Below are 12629 nucleotides of genomic sequence, written 5' to 3'. Positions count from 1 at the left end.
GCAAATTCAAGCAAGAACTAGAGCATGAGAACATTCAATGTTAAACATTCTCCTAAACTAAAAGAATACCATTATTGCACTAAGGTGAAGCATCATTGGCTATGTGAGCATATGTGTCAATCAAAAATAGTGTAAAAGATATAGTACTAGAACTCCCCCACACTTAAGTTGTACATTGTCCTCACTGTACATATGCGAGCTCACTCAATATATATATATATATTAATGAAGTGCAAATGTGGGAGAAGCAATTGATACAATACTCCCCTGACTCCTAGTGTTGCATTTGATGGAGCTAAATCCTTGGGAGTAATGCTCCAACGGGTGTAGAAGCTCACACGGCCAAATGCCGATGGACCTTGGCCATGCCCATGACAAATTCTCATTTCCCATACTGACAACACCATCTGCACGCATACACGAGGGGGTTCAGTAGAGCTCAATAAAGAAAAAATAACCTCAGTATATAAAAGATAGAGCAAGCAAATACAACCTCGAGACAAAATAAAAACAAAACTCGTAAGGAAAGTCCTTTCTGAGGGTAACATGTCCAAAATAAAACTGCAAATAAAGAAGATGAATCAAGTGTCGGTGCCACGCTTTGACTCCTCCGCGGTGCTACCGCCGCTAGTGAGGAGCATGTGGTAGATCTGCCGCGGTCTGGAGCAGTGTGATGCAAAATGAACAAAGATTAGGCTAACAAAAGAGAAAAATAGGAGTTTACCAATCGAAATTAGAATGAAAGACTAGAAAACGGCTAGAAAAACTCAATTAACAAACCCTCTAAAATAGCACGCTTAGAGGTCACGAGTGCAAGGGTGTTCTTTGAGTGAGTGTGAGTGTGAAGATGAAGAAAAACCGAAAAGATTTTTTAAAAGAAAACCCGCGCCCTTGAGTTTTTGTATATCCACACTCAAGCGTGGGAATTACCCACTCACGCAGGATTCCACAAGAGAGCTTCACTGTAGCTGATGCACCCCATGTGAGCTCTGGGATAACACTCATATGCTCAGCATGCATCCACACCCGCGCGCGCACTCCATGCCTCGCGGCGCTCTGCTCGCTGCACCTGGCAGGCGCCACATGCCCTCGCAGCGCTCTCGCTCAACCGAGAAGATTTACTTAGTGTCTCTACGCCCGCTGCGGAAATTCCGCACGGCCGTGGACAATCACAGCGAACTCACGTGGGCATTCACACGCCCTCGCGCTATCGGGATGGATACTGGGATCGTCTCGAATCCTCGCACGGGCATGTGGAAAATACCCACACCCGCAGCACTGCTTTATAGGGTCACCCGGAGGGCCGAGTCCACTGCCTGTGCTCTCGAGAAAATGTGCTAAGTCTCAGAGACGACATACGCCTGCGTAAATTACCCATGGGCATACGAAAATAACAAGGTCGCTCACAGGGGTAGCCACACGCCCCTGTGCCTTCTCTGGATGAGCTCGTAATACAACCCCACGGGCGTGTCAAAATTCCACACGCCCGTATGTTCTCTTTGGATATCCTGAAAAACTTTTGTAGGCTCCACGAAATTTTCTTGAACATGTTCATACATTCGTGAGCTTGCCTATGCATGAACCCGACACCAAGAAAAACAAAATAAATAAGCTCAAGCGTACTAAATCTTTGCAAATCCTCATGAAAACACACGATAACATAGAAATCCACCAAAATGAACACAAAGACAACTAACTCGAAATGTGGACACCAACACTTACCAAGTTATTCAAGAAAAACTAAACTATAACAAATCAAAAAGTAAAGAAACCTTGGGTTTGCCCCTCAAGAAACATTTGTTTTACATCACTAAAGCTTGTTTTTACCTCGTCTTACCTCACGGGGTCCAAAGATGAAAGTTGCCCTCTTACCTATGGCTTGAAAGCATGATGAGCAAAGTCTCTTGAGAGTAGAGGGTGAATTGTCGGGCTTCGGACCACCTAGCAATGGTTCATCGAACTTATTCGGCTTGCGCACACCTCCAATTATCTTGGAGTGTTTCCTGTGGTGTCTCCTCACCCTCTTCATCTTCCAGAGCACATTCTTTAAGATGCCTAGGGTAGACGGTACCTCTTAAGTTGGACCAAGCATCATGACTTCTTCAATCTCCTCCTTTTGGTCGAACAAACCTTCATACGGGTCCTAATTAAACATTTCCTGCATGTATTCATCAATAATCTCATCAGTAGTGTCTAGAAAATATAGAGTATCATCAAAGTCAAGAGAATGCCGCATGGCTTCAGCAGAAGGCGGGTATGTGAGCTTGTCATCTCCGACTCGAGAGTAGCTCCCCACCATCCATAAAAGTTAATCAAATGCCTTGAAGTTCGCAAAAACAGTCTCCCAAGTATCAAGGTTACATCCGCATGCTCATCGACGCCTAGCACCTACAAAAGTCGACAGGAAATATGTACTTGTCCACCTTGACAAGCACATCTTTCGGCGATGCCCCTCGAATGTCTTACCTGCTCAATCCGCCAATTGCAAATGTCATCCCGAGTAGCCCGAGGGCTCTTGAGCAGAGTGCCCGCGAAGTGCACGGAGTTGTCGAAGTAATAATCCCCAGGTGAGTGGGGGTATCGTATCCACAGGGAGTAGTGAGTAGAAATACTTAAATTGCTTCTTAGCTAGGCGAAAGACGGAATAGTGAATTAACGAAAGATGAAATAAACAAGAGAGAAAGTACGAGAGAGGAGAAAGTAAGGCAATCGATATAAATGGGGTACCCGGTATTGTTCCCCTAGGACACTAGTTTCAAGTGCAAGAATCCTCTATTATGCTTACTAACTAATGCAATTGAGAGTCATGGACATCCTTAAATACATGATCCCAACCCTAAGGTCAACCATGCCTAATTCTATACATGTCCCGGAGGAGAAATCTAACAATCTCAACATCTCGCACTCGTATAGAATTGCAATGAACTCTAGGGATTCCAAGTGATAAATCTCTTCCTATGTATAGACCTAACCCTTTGGTCTAGAAGAAAGGTCCCTAGCCACAATTAAGCCCTACATGCTAAAATCACCTCAACGCTTCACTCTGTTGCACTCACAACTAAGCCCCAGCAGAGGGTCATCCCTTAGCCCATTCACTCTATTGTGGCTGCAAAGAACTCGAGGAACGGAGGTAGAATCTATCACACCGAGGGGAAAGGGGGATGCTCCCTGCACTCTCGACTCATCCTCTCAACCCTCTCCAATCAAGCTTCGTCTAACCCTCGTGGTGTGTCACTCACTCCACAAGGATAACCGAGTGAACTCTCAACCCCTAGTGTCACTCTAAGGGAGTATTCAACAACAAGCATTCAAGATTGGAACTCACAAACACATCAATTAATTGAAAGCATAATAAAGACATTCAAAGAAACTAATACATCCTAGGGTTCACAAATACCCAAATACCCACTAGGGGTTTAGCTTTCCATGGAGTTTAATACAAAAGATAATGAAATCAAATGCAAAGATAAACAATCCAGAAGAAATCCCCTTGATGGTCGTGTCGATGGTCTTGTGGAGAGTCCTCTACTCGTCGCGCGATCTCCTCGTCCGGTATAAGATACGCCTTTGTCAGAGGCTCCCTTACCAACCTTCTTCCTACCAAGACGCGATGTCAGAGCCGTAGAACCTCCTCCAAGACCTAGCCAATACCTCTCCAAACCCTAGCCGCAACCTTCTCTCAAGATGGGGGAGAGATGAACAAAGGATGAAGAATAGAATACTGAAATTGAGGCGATTCGACTTTAAATAGAGGTGGAATCGAGTTTCACATGCCCGTGTGAGACTCCACACGGCCCTGTGGAAATAACGCATGGGCATGTGTAAAATTCCACACACCGCTGTGACTTCTCTGCTTTCTTGCTTCTTTGTCTGGTCGTCAATAAATCCTCGCTACAAACCGCACGAAGTATCCCGATTCCATGACTTTCATCGAGAGTAACGTGAGCGGGCACACGCCCACGCCGTGGACCGCTTTCGCTTCTTCATTATCGGACAAGTTGGTAGAGATCTTGTTCGACATGCCCAAGTCGGAAAAACTAAAGTGTGACCGCCCTTGTACCCTCAAATGGTCTTGCTAATCGAATTATAAAGAGGTTGGCACATACTCCAGCGTCTCGCACCCGACCTATGTCTTCACGTTTGAACTTTATCAAGATTTCTCCCAACATTGGTGCAATCACGGTCCACATTGGCTTCTTTCTTTCACTTTCGTCTTCACAACCCAATCTGTGTAAAAGAACATAGATGCACACATATTAATACTAAAACCAGACAAAAGTAATGCAAATCATAAGGAAAGAATGCTTCGCATTTTTATCTCACAAGCACTTACCAAACTCCCCCACACTTAAGTTTTTGCTTGTCCTCAAGCAAAAATTAAAACATTGTATGCATAGATGAAGGAAATATTGGAAGTGCTTGGCCTAAGGTTCACCAAAGCATGCAAAGAAGGCATTCTAATAGCAAGGGAAATTTTAACACTAAATACGAAAAATCAATGCTCTAGCTAAAAACTTGAATCAAAAAGGATAATAAACCCGAAATCGTGTAAGTGTGTGGACTCACTCAATCAACCCAAGGTATACTCCTCAAAGTTCTAGGAACAAGGGACTTATTTATCTACAAAAAGTACCACAAATTCACAATGGTAGTAGCTTCACACATCCTCGAAGGTATCCCTTTCCCCAAGCGGCCGCTAAAAGGTGACTTTCATACTTTCGAAGAGGTAGCTTTTTCTACCGGGGTGGTAGCTTTCACACTTCCCATGAGATAGCCCTTTCTCTCATTAGGGCATAACTAGTATCTGACTTATGAGAGTAGCTTCATACATCATAGGTGGTAGCTCTTTTCCACCCAACAAGAACAACTAAACAAGAAAAATTATTTTTGTTCCTTCTTTTTCTTTTCCAAAATAACTCACAAACACACTAAACTAGTCCCTACAACCTTAAACTTGAGTTTCCAAAAGAGTTTAGAGAGTGAGTAGTGCAACAAGTATAAATCGGGCAAAAATTCCTACAAATTCAAGCAAGAACTAGAGCATGAAAACATTCAATGTTAAAAATTCTCCTAAACTAAAGAATACCATTATTGCAACTAAGGTGAACCATCATCGGCTATGTAAGCATATGTCAATTAAAAATCATGTAAAAGATATGTGCACTATGAACTCCCCCCCACACTTAAGTTGTACATTGTCCTCAATGTACATGTGCAATCTCACTCAAAAGATATATATTATTGAAGTGCAAATGTGGGAGAGACAATTGAAACAATACTCCCCTGACTCCTAATGTTGCATTTGAATGGAGTTAAATCCTTGGGAGTGATGTTCCAACGGGTTGTGAAGCTCACACGGCCACTTTTGCCATGCTCATGACTAGTTCTCAATTCCCATACTGATAAGACCATCTGCACGCATACACGAGGGGTTCAGTAAGGCTCAATAAAAGAAAAATAAAACAAACTCGAGTATATAAAATATAGACAAGTAATACAACTCGAGACAAAAAACAAACTAAACTCAGAAGGAGAGTCCTTTATGAGGATAACAAGTCTAAAAATAAAAATGCAAATAAAGAACGAAAATCAAGTGTCGGTGCCACACTCGGGCGCCTCTGCAGGTCTTCTAGCTGATGGTGGGGATACATGAGGTGGATCTATCGGTCTTTCGGAGCGGTGATGGTGGAGGTGGTGAAGATGCTGAGGGGGCCTGAGGAGTCCTCGGTCGCAAGACGAATGATGAGGCGACGTCTCGCTCCAATATCTGGCTAGAAATGTCGAAACGTGCTCATAAGCTCGGTGTACTTGAGTGGCTCGTGTAGCCCTCATCTCGGCAATCTCTGCGTGAGCCTCGGCTATCACTGTCCGTACTACACCCACCGCGCTCTAGAGCCTCTCAAAGCGATCATGGGCCCGAGATGGTGACGATACATGTACGGTGGGTGCATCCTCTGCATCCAAAGGTATCTCAGCCTCCATCGGTGCTGGCCAAGGCTAAGAAGCAGGCTGGGATGCCTCGGCCTCCTCAACTATCTCGAGTCTGGTAGCACCGAGGCGTAAACCCCCTGCTCGAACTTCTGCGGACCATCCCCATCAACCTCATCGTCTCTAGGCTCAGGGGTGCAGGTGTGCTCGTCTTCTCGGCCCCGCACACTGTATCCAAGAGACCCATGCCCAGCACTAGCCTCGTGATGTAGGGGCCTGCGAAGATCGCTCCCAATCGAGCATAATGCCCCTGGTGACTGATGTACTCGGCGATGATGTGGCCCAAGTGAATCGGTATGCGCTGCACCATCGAGTATAAATAAAGTAGCTCATGCCGGCTTAGAACGACAGTGCTGTCACCACGGCCACTCACCGACTTGCTCATAAGAGCATGTAGATATCGATACGCAGGTCGGGAGAGGCACGTGGCCTTTGGACACCCTCGGCTCATACTCGCCCCGACCACATAACATCCCAGTAGGCTCTCTCAGGGGTCAAGGCGCCAGGGATAATCCCGTCGATTGAGAGTACTCCTCGATGATCGGTGAATGCCTCCTCGTACAAGCCAAGTAAGATGGAAAATTGAGTGACGCTCAAGCAATGGTGGTGTCCAACTATTCTGAACTGAATGGCATCTACACTGCCGAAGCTCGCGTATGATCTGTCGAACTCAAATGTAGATAGGACCTCTAGTGTAAGCTCTCGGATGGCTGGCTCTCGAACCATCAATAACTGCCTCCAACCACCCGTAGAGACGAGATCCTCAACCTCTACTGCAAACTCATCTCCCTGCTGCAGATCTCGTAATATAATCGTGTCCAAGAAGCGAGTCTGGCCGAACCGGAGTCCCGATAGACGCTCATAACGGACCTGATGCTCTGGCATAGCAAATCGAATGCCCTCAGGCTCAGGAGATGACTCACGCGGCCTCTTATCAGCTTGCTTCTTTGAACGGGGATCCATAATCGGCAAAATTTTGAAAGAACCCGATCAAATAATTTGAGAAAACAATGCTGCAAAAATCCACACGGTCGTGTGGAATTTCCGCACACCCGTGTGGATCCACGGGGCATGAAAACCGCATAGCCGCGCCACAAAAACCACTAATACACTCAAAAATTATCTTCTAAACCCATTCTAAACATTAATAATCGATCGAGTCATATAAACGTAGCATTATTGGCTAAATCAATCAATGGAAAACATGAATCGATGAAGATAATCCAAAATAGGGCTTACCGATGAGTTGAGAAGAAGAAACTTGAAATCGGCCAGAAAAACCTCACAAAATCCACACTAAATCGGCGCTGGAGGGTCGAGAAAGGATAGAGGGGTATTCTCAGAGCGAATGTGGGTGTGAAAGTAAAGAAAACCGAAAATATTTTACAGAAAACCCGCGGCTCTTGAGTTTCTGTATATCCACACGCCTGTGTGGAAATAACACACGCCCGTGTGTCACCACGAGAGAGCTTCACAGGGGTGCACGCACGCCCTTGTGCTCTCTCAACATAACGCTCAACACGCCACACGGCGTGTGTAAATTACCCACGCCCTGCGCGCCCTGACCCACGTGGCGCCCACACACCCCTGCGCTCTCTGTTTAACCGAGAGAATTCTCTAAGTGTTCAACATGCCAGTGCGGAAAAGCCGCACGGCCGTGGACATTCACAGGCTTCACTCACAGGGGCATTCGCTCGCCCCTGTGTGCTCTCGGGATAGAGAAGTGATCGTCTGCAGAACTCACACGGGCGTGTGGAAAATACGCACGCCCGTGTGTATATCACACTGTTACTCACAGGGGCGAGTTCACGCCCCTGTGTGCTCTCGGGAAAATGTGCTAAGTTTCGCAGGGACGACGACGCCTGCGTGGAAATTCCGCACGACGTGCGATCATCGCGAGGTCGCTCACAGGCGAGTTCAAGCCCCTGTGTCTTCTCTGGATGAGCTCGCAATACAACCCCCACGGGCGTGTGGAAATTCCACACGCCGTGTGTCTCTCGGATGACTTGAAAAAAACTCTGCGAGGCTCTGCAGAAAATTTTTCGAACATGTTACACATTCGAGCCACGCCCTTATTATGCAACAAATACCGGTGAAAAACAATAAAAACAAGCTCAAGCGACCAAATCTTTGCCAACTCCTCATGAAAAACACACGATGAAATATGAAATCCACCAAGATGAATGCAACACAACTAGATTAAAAATGATGACACCAACACTCAACAATTTATTCATGCAACCTAACTACAACTAATAAAAAAACAATAAACACTTGGGTTGCCTCCCAAGAAGTGCTTGTTTTTACGTCACTAATCTTGAGCGTACCTTGTCTTACCTCACGGGGGTTCATAGATGAAGGTTGCCCTCTTACCCATGGCTTGGAAACATGATGAGCGAAGCCTTTTGAGAGTAGAGGGTGAATTGTCAGGTTTGGGACCACCTAGTAATGGTTCATGGAACTCACTCGGCTTGGGCACACCTCCAACAGTCTTGGAGTGTTTCCTGTGGCATCTCCTTGCCCTCTTCATTTTCCAGATCACCTTCTTCAGGATCCCCGGGGTAGATGGTACTGCTTCGTTCGAGCCAAGCATCATTACTTCTTCAATATCCTCCTCTTGGTCGAACAAACCCTCATACGGGTTAGGATTAAACATTTCCTGCACATATTCATCAATAATCTCATCAGTAGTGTCTAGAAAATATAATGTGTCATCAAAGTCAAGAGAATGCCGCATGGCTTCAGCGAGGCGGTATGTGAGCTTGTCATCTCTAACTCTCAACGTTAGCTCCCCGCCATCCATGTCAATCAAAGCCTTGGAAGTTCGCAAGAATGGCCTCCCAAGTATCAATGGTACATCCGCATCCTCATCGACGTCTAGCACCACAAAGTCAACAGGAAATATATACTTGTCAACCTTGACAAGCACGTCTTTGATGATGCCCCTCGGATGTCGCACCATTCGGTCCGCCAATTGTAAAAGTCATCCGAGTGGGCCTAGGTTCTCCCAAACCTAGCTTCTGAAATAAGGTGTATGGCATGACATTGATGCTTGCCCCTAAATCTGCCAATGCCAATTCTTCACCTAAATTGCCAATGTTACACGGAATGATGAAGCTCCCCGGGTCTTTCTTCTTATTCGGCATGTTCTTTTGCAAAACTGCCGAGCAAGATGCATCTAAGATCACGGAAGCACTCTCCTCTAACTTCCTCTTGTTGGTCAATAAATCTTTCAAGAATTTAGCATACTTAGGCATTTGAGCCAATGCCTCAACAAAAAGAATGTTGATGTGGAGTTGCTTGAATAGACTTAGGAACTTCTTGTATTGATCATCCACTTGGTCATTCTTCAATCTTGAGGGATAAGGTATTCTTGGCTTGAAGGGTGGAGGTGCCACCTCCTTCTCTTTGCTCGGTCCTTCTCCAACCTCTATGACCTCGGGTACATGCACATTGGGCTTCTCACTCGGAAGCTTGCCTTCAACCTCGCGGCCACTTCGCAAAGTGATCACTTTTAATTGCTCTCTAGGATTCGTCCCTGTATTGCTCAGTAAGCTCCCTTGTGGTCGTTTTGCTAGAGACTTCGCAATTTGTCCAACTTGGTTCTCAAGATTGTGCAAGGACGCAGTGTGATTGTGAAGTGTGGCCTCAACTGATTCAAACCTTGAATTTGAAGATTGCACAAATCTGGTCAAGGCCTTCTCTAAGTCATTCATGCGGGTGTCCAAGCCATTAACTCTGTTCTCGACATTTGGGGCTTGTTGTTGTTGTTGGAAACCCAGTGCCCCATGGCCTTCTGTGGACCTTAGGTTTGCTCCATGAAAAAAATTTGGATGATTCTTCCAACCCGAATTGTAGGTGTTGCTATATGGATTCCCTTGGTTCCTCATTGCATTACCCACAAAATCAACGTTCTCCACCGAAGATACATCACCAATAGAGATCGGGCAATCGGAGGAGGCATGTCCTCCTCCACATCCGTTACATGTTGTCACGGCCGCCACTCTGTCGAAGCTATAACATCTAGCTTCTTACCCAATGCTTTAACTTGAGCCACCAATGATGTTACCGCATCTATTTCATAGAGTCCGGCCACTTTCTTCTTCTCCCTCGCATTCCATTGGTAGCTATTTAGACCCATTTCTTCAATAAGTTGTCGGCATGCCTCGGGGTCTTGCTACCTAAGGTACCTCCCTATCTGCCGCATCCAAAAAGTTGCCTTGTACTTGGATTCAAACTGTTGTAAAAGGTTTGGATAATCATCCACTCCGGGAATCCGTGTTGTGGGTATTTGCGCAGGAGCTCCTTGAACCTTTCCCACGTCTCAAATAGAGACTCCAATTCCGACTGTACAAAAGACGAGATCTCACTCCTTAGCTTTACAGATTTTCCGGGAGGGAAATAATGGCCAAGAAAAGCTTCTACCATCTCCTCCCATGTGGTGATCGAGGCTTTAGGTAATGAGTGTAGCCACTGCTTCGCTCTCCCCTTTAGGGAAAATGGGAAGGCTCTCAACTTGATGGCATCATCCGTCACTCCGTTGATCTTGAGCATATCACACACCTCAAGAAAGTTCTCTATGTGACTCTTTGGATCCTCATCGGCCAAACCATTGAACTGTGCAGACTGCTGTAACATGTGGATGAATGCCGCCTTTAGCTCAAAGTTCTGAGCTGTAATAGGGGGACGCACAATGCTCAATTGTGTCCCCAAATCTGAAGGTCTAGCATAGTCAGAGAGTGTCCTCTGCTGCTCATTCTGTTCTGCCATATTGCCTGAACCTTCAACTTCCAAATCAGCTAGAGTAGACGGTTCTTCCACAGGTCCTCTCCCTTTTCTTCTAAGTGTTCTTTCAAGCTCGGGATCTCCTTCAATCAATATTGAGGGGTTCCCTCGCGTCATCAACCTGAAGCTGCACAAAAGAAAGTAAACAAATCAGAACGATGATAGAAAAGAAGATGTGAAATAGAATAAATGAATGAATAGCTAAGAAAACAAAAGTGCAAAGTATCTCTAAATGCCTACTCCCTCGACAACGGAGCCAAAAAAACTTGACAGTTGCTCATAAGTGCACGGAGTTGTCGAGCTAATAATCCCCGGTGAGTGGGGGTATCGTATCCACGGGGAGTAGTGAGTAGAAAATACTTAGATTGCTTCTTAGCTAGGCGAAAGATGGAATAGTGATTTGTGTGTCAAAAGATGTGAATTAACGAAAGATGAAATAAACAAGAGAGAAAGTACGGGAGAGGAGAAAGTAAGGCAATCGATATAAATGGGGCACTCGGGTATTGTTCCCCCTAGGACACTAGTTTCAAGTGCAAGAATCCCTCTATTATGCTTCCTAACTAATGCAATTGAGAGTCGTGGACATCCTTAAATACATGATCCCAAACCTAAGGTCAACCATGCCTAATTCTATACATGTCCCGGGAGGAGAAATCTAACAATCTCAACACCTCACACTCAGTATAGAATTGCAATGAACTCTAGGGATTCCAAAGTGATAAATCTCTTCCTATGTATAGACCTAACCCTTTGGTCCAGCGGAAGGTCCCTAGCCACAATTAAGCCCTAGAGCTAAAAATCACCCTCAACGCTTCACTCCATTGCACTCGCAACTAGGCCCCAGCGGAGGGTCATCCCTTAGCCCATTCACTCTATTGTGGCCGCAAAGAACTCAAGGAACGGAGGTAGAATCTATCACACCGGAGGGGAAAGGGGACGCTCCTGTACCTCTCGACTCACCCTCTCATTCCTCTCCAATCAAGCTTCGTCTAACCCTCGTGGTGTGCCACTCACTCAAAAGAATAACCGAGTGAACTCTCAACCCTAGTGTCACTGTAAGGGAGTATTCAACAACAAGCATTCAAGATTGGAACTCACAAACACATCAATTAATTGAAAGCATAATAAAGAGATTCAAAGAAACTAATACATCCTAGGGTTCACAAATACCCAAATACCCACTAGGGGTTTAGCTCTCCATGGAGTTTAATACAAAAGATAATGAAATCAAATGCAAAGATAAACAATCCATAAGAAAAACCCCCCTCGATGGTCGTGTCGATGGTCTTGTGGAGAGTGCTCTACTCGTCACGCGATCTCCTCGTCCGGTATAAGATACGCCTTTGTCAGAGGCTCCCTTACCAACCTTCTTCCTACCGAGACGCGATGTCGGAGCCGTAGAACCTCCTCCAAGACCTAGCCAATACCTCTCTAAGCCCTAGCCGCAGCCTTCTCTCAAGATGGGGGAGAGATGAACAAAGGATGAAGAATAGAATACTGAAATCGAGGCGGATTCGGCTTTAAATAGGGGCTGAAATCGGGATTTCACACGCCCGTGTGAGACTCCACACGGCCTTGTGGAAATAACGCACGGGCGTGTGTAAATTCCACGCCCATGTGACTTCTCTGTTTCTTGCTTCTTCTGCTGGCTGTCAATAAATCCTGCTACAAACCGGCACGAAGTATCCCGATTCCATGAATTCATCGAGGTAACATAGACGGGCACACATCCACGTCGTGGACCGCTTTGCTTCTTTATTATCGGACAAGTTGGTAGAGATCTTGTTCTACGTGCCCAAGTCGGAATGCTAAAGTGTGACTGCCCTTGTGACCCTCCAAATGGTCTTGCTACTGAA

General features: G+C 45.7%; 1 non-coding gene across 1 annotated transcript; it reads left to right on the top strand.

Annotated features, from left to right (window-relative positions):
* The first annotated feature begins 10261 nt into the window (after window positions 1-10261).
* LOC120252169 lies at window positions 10262-10368 on the top strand. The gene has a single exon (XR_005533712.1). It is a non-coding gene; the product is annotated as a small nucleolar RNA R71 (small nucleolar RNA).
* The last annotated feature ends 2261 nt before the right edge of the window (window positions 10369-12629 follow it).

This window comes from Dioscorea cayenensis, chromosome 20 (assembly GCF_009730915.1).
Source record: "Dioscorea cayenensis subsp. rotundata cultivar TDr96_F1 chromosome 20, TDr96_F1_v2_PseudoChromosome.rev07_lg8_w22 25.fasta, whole genome shotgun sequence".
In the NCBI taxonomy this organism is placed as follows: domain Eukaryota; kingdom Viridiplantae; phylum Streptophyta; class Magnoliopsida; order Dioscoreales; family Dioscoreaceae; genus Dioscorea; species Dioscorea cayenensis.
The sequence above is the reverse complement of the archived record's forward strand: the minus strand, read 5'-3'. Positions and strand labels throughout refer to the sequence as shown.